Source organism: Arachis ipaensis, chromosome B06, assembly GCF_000816755.2.
Source record: "Arachis ipaensis cultivar K30076 chromosome B06, Araip1.1, whole genome shotgun sequence".
Lineage (NCBI taxonomy): Eukaryota > Viridiplantae > Streptophyta > Magnoliopsida > Fabales > Fabaceae > Arachis > Arachis ipaensis.
The window spans coordinates 40,698,168-40,706,346 of NC_029790.2; positions in this window are offsets into that span (position 1 = coordinate 40,698,168).

Genomic DNA, 8,179 nt, shown 5'->3' on the forward strand with positions numbered 1-8,179 from the left:
TCTTTCCCTGGAAATGGCGCCAAAACCATGATGCCAAGACCATGGTTCACAACTCCGTGTAACTGACCAGCAAGTGTACTGGGTCGTCCAAGTAATACCTTACGTGAGTAAGGGTCGAATCCCACGGAGATTGTCGGTATGAAGCAAGCTATGGTCACCTTGTAAATCTCAGTCAGGCGGATATCAAACAGTAATGGGTTTTCGAAAATAAATAATAGAATAGGGATAGAGATACTTATGTAAATCATTGGTAGGAATTTCAGATAAACGAATGGAGATGCTTTCGTTCCTCTGAACCTCTGCTTTCCTGCTATCTTCATCTAATCAATCTTACTCCTTTCCATGGCTGGCTTTATGTGATACATCACCACTATCAATGGCTACTTTCGGTCATCTCTCGGGAAAATGATCCAATGCCCTGTCACGGCACGGCTAATCGTCTGGAGGCATCACCCTTGTCAATGGCTTCATCTTATCCTCTCAGTGAAAATGGTCAACGCACCCTGTCACGGCACGGCTATTCATCTGTCGGTTCTCGATCATGCTGGAATAGGATTTACTATCCTTTTGCGTCTGTCACTAACGCCCTGCAATCGCGAGTTTGGAGCTCGTCACAGTCATTCATTCATTGAATCCTACTCGGAATACCACAGACAAGGTTTAGACTTTCCGGATTCTCTTGAATGCCGCCATCATTCTAGCTTACACCACGAAGATTCTGATTAAGAGGTCTAAGAGATACTCATTCAGTCGAAGGTAGAACGGAAGTGGTTGTCAGGCACGCGTTCATAGGGAATGATGATGATTGTCACCTTCATCACATCCCGATTGAAGTACGAATGAATATCTTAGAAGTGAAATAAGATGAATTGAATAGAAAACAGTAGTACTTTGCATTAATCTTTGAGGAACAGCAGAGCTCCACACCTTAATCTATGGAGTGTAGAAACTCTACCGTTGAAAATACATAAGTGAAAGGTCCAGGCGTGGCCGAGATGGCCAGCCCCCTAAAACGTGATCAATAGTCTCCTAAGATGAATAAAAGACTAAAACTGAGACCAAAGATGTCTAATAAAATAGTAAGAGGTCCTATTTATAATAAACTAGCTACTAGGGTTTACAGAAGTAAACAATTGATGCATAAATCCACTTCCGGGGCCCACTTGGTGTGTTCTTGGGCTGAGCTTTGAGTGTTGCATGTGCAGAGGTCCTTCTTGGAGTTGAACGCCAGCTTTTGTGCCAGGTTGGGCGTTCAACTCTGGTTTTGGCTCCTTTTCAGGCGCTGGACGCCAGATTTGGGCAGAAAGCTAGCGTTGAACGCCAGTTTACGTCATCTATTCTTAGCTAAAGTATAGACTATTATATATTGATGGAAAGCTCTGGATGTCTACTTTCCAACGCAATTGGAAGCGCGCCATTTCGAGTTCTGTAGCTTCAGAAAATCCACTTTGAGTGTAGGGAGGTCAAAATCCAACAGCATCAGCAGTCCTTATTCAACCTCTAAATCTGATTTCTGCTCAAGTCCCTCAATTTCAGCCAGAAAATACCTGAAATCACAGAAAAATACACAAACTCATAGTAAAGTCCAGAAATGTATTTTTCTGCTTGCTTTTTCTTTCTATTTTTTTCTATATTTTTTTTTCTGCAAGCTTTGTTCTTTGCTGCTTTTTCTTGCTTCAAGAATCATTTTTATGATTTTTCAGATTATCAAATAACATGTCTCCTAGTCATCATTCTTTCAAGAGCCAACATATTTAACATTCTTAAACAACAACTTCAAAAGATATATGCACTGTTCAAGCATACATTCAGAAAATAAGAAGCATTGTCACCACATCAATATAATTAAGCTAAGTTCAAGGATGAATTCGAAACTCATGTACTTCTTGTTCTTTTGAATTAAAACATTTTTCATTCAAGAGAGGTGATGGATTCATAGGACATTCATAACTTTAAGACATAAGTACTAACTACTAATGATCATGTAATGAAGACACAAACATAGATAAGCTCATAACATAGAAAACGAAAAACAGAGAAAGTAAGAGCAAGGAATGAATCCACCTTAGTGATGGTGGCGTTTCCTTCTTGAGGAACCAATGATGTCCTTGAGCTCTTCTATGTCTCTTCCTTGTCTTTGTTTCTCCTCCTTCATTGCTTTTAGATCTTCTCTGATTTCATGAAGGATGATGAAGTGCTCTTGATGTTCCACCCTTAGTTGCTTCCAATAATTGTGTGGAAGAAATTGTAACCCCTGAGGTATCTCAGGGATCTCTTGATTTGCAGTCAAATGTTCTACCACTGAGCTATAGACCCTTGATGGAAGATTTTGTCTTCCCTTTCCTCTTTCTAGAGGTTTCTCTGGCCTTAGGTGCCATCAATGGTTATGGAAAAAAAACAAAAAAAGCTATGCTTTTACCACACCAAACTTAGAATGTTGCTCGCCCTCGAGCAAAAGAAGAAAGAATATAAGAAGAAGAAGAAGATATGGGGGAGATGGATGGAGGTGTGTATTCGGCCATATGGGTGGGATTGGATGGGAGAGAGTTGTTGAATTTTGAAGGTAGTGGGTGTATGGATGTGAGTGGTAGATGGAAAACAGAAGGGATGATCATGAATGGAAAGAGAGATGATGAGGTAGGTGGGGATCCTGTGGGGTCCACAGATCCTGAGATGATCCTGTGGGGTCCACAGATCCTGAGATGATCATGTGGGGTCCACAGATCCTGAGGTGTCAAGGCATTTACATCCCTGCACCAATTTAGGCATGTAAAATGCCCTTGCACACAACTCTGGGCGTTCAGCGCCAGGTTGGTTCCCATTTTGGGCGTTCAATGCCCATTTGTTGCCATTTCTGGCGTTGAACGCCAGAACCATGCTTGTTCTGGGCGTTCAGCGCCAGGCTGCTGCCCATTTTGGGCGTTCAGCGCCAGAACCATGCTCTGTTCTGGCGTTGAACGCCAGGCAGATGCTTCTCCAGGGTGTGATTTTTCTTCTGCTGTTTTTGATTCCGTTTTCAATTTTCATATTTATTTTGTGACTCCACATGATCATGAACCTACAAAGACATATAACTAAGAAAAAATAGAGTTAGATAAATAAAAATTGGGTTGCCTCCCAACAAGCGCTTCTTTAATGTCAATAGCTTGACAGTGGGCTCTCATGGAGCCTCACAGATGTTCAGAGCATTGTTGAGACTCTCCAACACCAAACTTAGAGTTTGGATATGGGAGTTCAACACCAAACTTAGAGTTTGGTTGTGGCCTCCCAACACCAAACTTAGAGTTTGACTGTGGGGGCTTTGTTTGACTCTGCTTTGAGAGAAGCTTTTTATGCTTCCTCTCCATGGATGCAGAGAGAGATCCTTGAGTTGTAAACACAAGGTTGTCCTCACTCAATTGAAGGATTAATTCTCCTCTGTCCAGATCAATCACAGCTCTTGCTGTGGCTAGGAAAGGTCTTCCTAGGATGATGGATTCATCCTCTTCCTTTCCAGTATCCAGGACTATGAAATCAGCAGGGATGTAAAGGCCTTCAACCTTTACTAACACGTCCTCTACTTGTCAATAAGCCTGTTTTCTTGAATTGTCTGCCATCTCTAATGAGATTTTAGCAGCTTGCACCCCATAGATTCCGAGTTTCTCTATTACAGAGAGGGGCATGAGGTTTATCCCTGAACCTAGGTCACACAGAGCCTTAAAGATCATGGTGCCTATGGTACAAGGTATTATGAACTTTCCAGGATCTTGTCTCTTCTGAGGCAATGTCAGTTGATCCAGATCACTTAGTTCATTGATGAATGGTGCACGAAATTGTGATCTCCAGGCTCGAACAAATCCTGGTAATGGCTCCAAAGCTTGGTGCTCTGATCTTAATTCATAATTGTCACAACTTCGATACAACTAACCAGCAAGTGCACTGGGTCGTCCAAGTAATACCTTACGTGAGTAGAAGGATGATGAGCGTCACACATAATCATCACCTTCATCACGTTCTTGGGTGCGAATGGATATCTTAGAAGTGAAATAAGATGAATTGAATAGAAAACAGTAGTACTTTGCATTAATCTTTGAGGAACAGCAGAGCTCCACACCTTAATCTATGGAGTGTAGAAACTCTACCGTTGAAAATACATAAGTGAAAGGTCCAGGGATGGCCGAGATGGCCAGCCCCCTAAACGTGATCTAAGATAGCATACAACTGATCAAAGATACCTAATACAATAGTAAAAGGTCCTATTTATAATAAACTAGCTACTAGGGTTTACAAGAGTAAGTAATTGATGCATAAATCCACTTCCGGGGCCCACTTGGTGTGTGCTTGGGCTGGGCTTTGATTGTTGCACGTGTAGAGGTCCTTCTTGGAGTTTAACGCCAGTTTTTGTGCCTGTTTGGGCGTTCAACTCTGGTTTTGGCTCCTTTTCTGGCGCTGGACGCCAGGTTTGGGTAGAAGGCTGGCGTTGAACGCCAGTTTACGTCATCTATTCTTGGCCAAAGTATGGACTATTATATATTGCTGGAAAGCTCTGGATGTCTACTTTCCAACGCAATTGGAAGCGCGCCATTACGAGTTCTGTAGCTGCAGAAAATCCACTTTGAGTGCAGGGAGGTCAGAATCCAACAGCATCAGCAGTCCTTCTTCAACCTTTGAATCTGATTTTTGCTCAAGTCCCTCAGATTTCGAATAGTGTTATTGACTCTCCTAGTTCAGTATGATGATTCTTGAACACAGCTTCTTTATGAGTCTTGGCCGTGGCCCTAAGCACTCTGTTTTCCAGTATTACCACCGGATACATAAATGCCACAGACACACAATTGGGTGAACCTTTTCAGATTGTGACTCAGCTTTGCTAAAGTCCCCAATTGGAGGTGTCCAGGGTTCTTAAGCACACTCTTTTTTTTTTGCTCTGGACCTTGACTTTAACCGCTCAGTCTCAAGTTTTCACTTGACACCTACACGCCACAAGCACATGGTTAGGGACAGCTTGGTTTAGCCGCTTAGACCAGGATTTTATTCCTTTAGGCCCTCCTATCCACTGATGCTCAAAGCCTTGGGATCCTTTTTATTTGCCCTTGCCTTTTGGTTTTAAGGGTTATTGGCTTTTTGCTCTTGCCTCTTGGTTTTAAGAGCTTTTGGCTTTTTCTGCTTGCTTTTTCTTTTTCTTTCTATTTTTTTTTTCTTTCTATTTTTTTTCTTTTTTTTTTCTGCAAGCTTTGTTCTTTGCTGCTTTTTCTTGCTTCAAGAATCATTTTTATGATTTTTCAGATTATCAAATAACATGTTTCATAGTCATCATTCTTTCAAGAGCCAACATATTTAACATTCTTAAACAACAACTTCAAAAGACATATGCACTGTTCAAGCATTCATTCAGAAAACAAGAAGCATTGTCACCACATCAATATAATTAAACTAAGTTCAAGGATAAATTCGAAACTCATGTACTTCTTGTTCTTTTGAATTAAAACCGTTTTTATTTAAGAGAGGTGATGGATTCATAGGACATTTATAACTTTAAGACACAGTTACTAACTACTAATGATCATGTAATGAAGACACAAACATAGATAAGCACATAACATAGAAAACGAAAAACAGAAGAAGTAAGAACAAGGAATGAATCCACCTTAGTGATGGTGGTGTTTCCTTCTTGAGGAACCAATGATGTCCTTGAGCTCTTCTATGTCTCTTCCTTGTCTTTGTTGCTCCTCCCTCATTGCTTTTTGATCTTCTCTTATTTCATGAAGCATGGTGGAGTGCTCTTGATGTTCCACCCTTTGTTGTCCCATATTGGAACTCAATTCTTCTAGGGAGGTGTTGATTTGCTCCCAATAATTTTGTGGAGGAAAGTGCATTTGAGGCATCTCCGGGATCTCATGGTAATGAGCTTCCTGCGCCTCTTGAGCTCCATAAATGGGCTCTCTTGCTTGCTCCATCTTTTTCTTAGTGATGGGCTTCTCTTCCTTAATAGGAATGTCTCCTTCTATGAAAGCTCCAGCTGAGTAACATAGATGGCAAATGAGGTGAGGGAAGGCTAACCTTGCCCTAGTGGGGGACTTGTCAGCCACCTTGTAGAGTTCTTGAGGTATAATCTCATGAACTTCCACCTCTTCTCCAATCATGATGCTATGGATCATGATGGTCCGGTCTATAGTAACTTCAGACCGGTTGCTAGTGGGAATGATTGAGCATTGAATGAACTCCAACCATCCTCTAGCTATAGGCTTGAGGTCCAATCTTCTTAGTTGAACCGGCTTGCCTTTGGAGTCAACCTTCCATTGAGCTCCTTCTACACATATGTCCATAAGGACTTGGTCCAATCTTTGATCAAAGTTGACTCTCCTTGTGTAGGGGCGTGCGTTCTCTTCCATGTTTGGCAAGTTGAACGCCAACGTCACATTTTCCGGACTAAAATCTAAGTATTTTCCCCGAACCATTGTAACATAGTTCTTTGGATTCGGGTTCCTACTTTGATCATGGTTCTTGGTGATCCATGCATTGGCATAGAACTCTTGAACCATTAGGATGCCGACTTGTTGGATGGGATTTGTTAGAACTTCCCAACCTCTTCTTTGAATTTCATATCGGATCTCCGGATACTCATTTCTTTTGAGTTTGAAAGGGACCTCGGCGATCACCTTCTTCTTGGCCACAACATCATAGAAGTGGTCTTGATGGGCTTTGGAGATGAACCTTTCCATCTCCCATGACTCGGATGTGGAAGCTTTTGTCTTCCCTTTCCCTCTTCTAGAGGATTCTCCGGTCTTAGATGCCATCAATGGTAATGGAAAAACAAAAAAGCTATCCTTTTACCACACCAAACTTAGAATATTGCTCGCCCTCGAGCAATAAACAAAAGAATAGAAGAAGAAGAAGAAATATGGAGAGGGAGGGGGAGATGTGGTTTCGGCCAAGAGGAGTGTAGAGGGGTGTGTTGTGTGAAGTTGATGAAGAATGGAGGGCTTTATATAGGGTAGGGAGGTTGGTTTTGAATTTTGAAGGTAGGTGGAGTTTATGAGGTAGGTTTATTGGGAAGAGTGGGTGGATGTGAGTGGTGAAGGTTTAGTGGGGAAGAGAGATTGAGGTGATTGTGAGGGGTTTTTAGGGAAGAGTGTTTATGGGGTTGTGTGAAAGAGAGTGGTGAGAAGAAGTGAGTGGAGGTAGGTGGGGATCCTGTGGGGTCCACAGATCCTGAGGTGTTCAAGGATTTACATCCCTGCACCCATTAGGCATGTAAAAATGCTTTTGTACCCAACTCTGGGCGTTCAGCGCCAGGTTGGTGGCCATTTTGGGCGTTCAACGCCCATTTGTGTGCCATTTCTGGCGTTGAATGCCAGAACCATGCCTGTTTTGGCGTTCAGCGCCCAGAAGCTGCCCATTTTGGGCGTTCAGCGCCAGCACCATGCTCTGTTCTGGCGCTGAACGCCAGACAGATGCTCCTCCAGGGTGTGATTTTTCTTCTGCTGTTTTTTATTCCATTTTCAATTTTTATATTTATTTTGTGACTCCACATGATCATGAACCTACAAAGACATGAAAAACAATAAAAATAAGAATTAGATAAACATTGGGTTGCCTCCCAACAAGCACTTCTTTAATGTCAATAGCTTGACAGTGGGCTCTCATGGAGCCTCACAGATGTGCAGAGCTTTGTTGAAACTCTCCAATACCAAACTTAGAGTTTGACTGTGGGGGCTCTGGTTGACTCTGCTTGGAGAGAAGCTTTTTCTGCTTCCTCTCCATGGTTGCAGAGGGAGATCCTTGAGTTTTAAACACAAGGGAGTCCTCATTCCATTGAAGGACTATTTCACCTCTGTCAACATCAATCACAGCTCTTGCTATGGCCAGGAAAGGTCTTCCTAAGATGATGGATTCATCCTCTTCCTTTCCAGTATCCAGGATTATGAAATCAGTAGGTATGTAAAGGCCCTCAACCTTTACTAATACATCTTCTACTTGTCCATAAGCCTGTTTTCTTGAGCTGTCTGCCATCTCTAGTGAGATTTTAGCAGCTTGCCCTTATTGGTCACTGGACGTCCCAGGAGGTCTTCCTCCTTGGGATTCACGTCCTCCTCTCCCTCATTGGGTTCGGCTATTTCACTTATGTCAATGGCCTTGCACTCTCCTTTTGGATTCTCTTCTGTATTGCTTGGGAGAGTACTGGGAGGGATTTCAGTGA